This window comes from Silurus aristotelis, assembly GCF_946808225.1.
Source record: "Silurus aristotelis genome assembly, chromosome: 6".
Lineage (NCBI taxonomy): Eukaryota > Metazoa > Chordata > Actinopteri > Siluriformes > Siluridae > Silurus > Silurus aristotelis.
This window is the reverse complement of record NC_139579.1, coordinates 14,402,225-14,404,616: the sequence shown is the minus strand read 5'-3', so window position 1 is coordinate 14,404,616 and position 2,392 is coordinate 14,402,225.

Genomic DNA, 2,392 nt, shown 5'->3' with positions numbered 1-2,392 from the left:
AAACCTTCATTCCAGTAGATCATCACATGCACACACACACGAGTCCACCTAGGAAATGTTCTCCAATACACACTGTGTAGATGGAGTTGTGTGTATCTACTGTACAATGATGTGTGTGTAGTGTTGTGTACAGTGTGTGCTGTTTGTCACTGAGAATCTGCTCAGGAACATCATCATCATCATCATCATCATCATCCTCATCATGGTGAAATGAAAGCTGAGTGATGTTAGAAAACATGTCCCCTGTACAGGACATCATTACTGAAGTCCTCTTGATGGCACGATTCACTCGTTTATTCATTTTGTGTTTATTTTCCTCTTCAGTCAGCAGGAGTTTACTGTTCAGACCTTTTGTTCCTCGTGCTCTCAGTGAGGAACACGGAGTCATGTAATGCTGTTAGTGTCCTTCCTGATATATTTATTAATATATATATCATTATAAACTATTTATCTTTATAGAAACCGGTGTTTATCTGTTCGTAACACTGAAAGATCCTCACTCTAAATCCATCCAGCGTGGAGAGCTGAGATTTATACCCTTATGATGAAGGTAACAATCAGACGTGATCTTCCTCCTGGAGACATGGACAGAAAGAGCTGTAGCTTTGTGGTGAATTTCTGTGGCTTCGTGAAGCTGCTGTATCTTCAACATAATTGAGGGAACATTTCTTTTATTGGGGGTGATGATGATGATGATGATGATGATGATGATGATGATCATTTGGCTCCATTTAAGGTGCATCTCCTGCAGGTCAATGTTCTCTGATAGAGAAAGCTGGTTTTAGATTTATATTCTTCATTAAAAATCCTGAACAGATTTCAACATGAGATGTGTTTTGTTAAATCATATAAATGTACTGTTGATTAAGAGCTATGACTCCACTGTGACTTTAGCAGAACTCGGAGTATTAATACTGTTTATAAATGATGTTCATCTCATCTTCATGATGCACCATTTCACAAATCACACGTCATGAATATCTGTGACTTGCTGTCAAACATGGACCAGAATCTCAGTGGAACATTTCTAACACTTGTTATAAAGACGTTATGGAGTCAAACCCACTCTCTGTTCCTAATAAAGTTTCCTCCGGTTCCTCCTCTGTGGAAGACGAGAGAGCATGAAGAAATGATGACTCTCCTCCTAAGGACTGAAGGATCTCGTTAATCTGCGCTGCTGGAGAAATAAATTAAGTTGACAGAGTTGATCAATAAGTGCACAGCAAACAGGTCAGAAAAGAAAGAGAACGCAGCATATCGGTGGTCACGGCGTCTCCGGGGGACGGGATTTACTGAGCTGCAAGTTAAAGTTTTCTTCTCGTCTCAGGAGAATGTACTTGTTCTTGTTCTCTTCACAACATCAAAGCAAAACGGCTGTTTGTTCCCGAAGCAATGACCAATTAACAGCTTTAATAGAGATTTTAAAGATACTCTGTCATTATATTCATTTCTTTTTCTCCTTTTTTTCAGGCGTGCAGTCGCTTTTTCACTTGAGAAGAACTTTGATTGACTCTAATTGGTCCAGAACTACAGCGTTGTTTTCATCACAGTGGAGATGTCTTCATCTGACCTGAATTTCTCATGATACTTTTATGTAATGTGGTACATCTATATTGTCTCATTACTTTTGTGTGTGTGTGTGTGTGTGTGTGTGTGTGTGTGTGTGTGTGTGTGTGTGTGTGTGTGTGTGTGTGTGTGTGTGTGTGTGTGTGTGCATCACACTGTAATCTTTGTTCTCTCCTCTTCAGCAGGAGATATTCAGATGGAGATCTGCTTTCTGCAAAAAAAAAAAAACATTTCAGATCTCAGATTTGAGCTGCAGCCTCGACACAAGTCCTCCATCTAACTCCACTTTAGAGCTTTATATAATCTCATCTCATCATCAGTTCATATTTGTTCTCATCAAGAATGCAAAGAACATCATTGTCATGTGACAAGTGCTGCTCAAAAACCTCGAGTTCCATCAACATTCTATTATTGCATTTAGTTTTTCATATTTAAAATACGGACAAAACCAGAAATGACTTTTTTTTACTGGAGAAAAAAATCTATGAAAAATAAAAGCTGTTTTCTGACCCTGAGAAATTCTCCTGTATCGTTCTATCACCTGTTCAGCTCCTGGTGTTGAGGAGGTTCAATCAGTGTTTTAGTTCATCTCAAAGCTTCATTCCAACCTTCACACCAACAACCAGGTCCTCATGGAGCTCACTGTGTGTAGAGGAGCATCATCACACTGGAACAGTGTTTGATGGATAAACACTTCATGTTCACATCAGAAGATCTGATAAGCTGGTCAATTAATTTCTAATGCTCCAAAACATTCATTTAACTGTTCATAAATGGGCCATGAAGGTTCTTCTGAGCTCAGAGGCCATCAGTAAACCACACACCT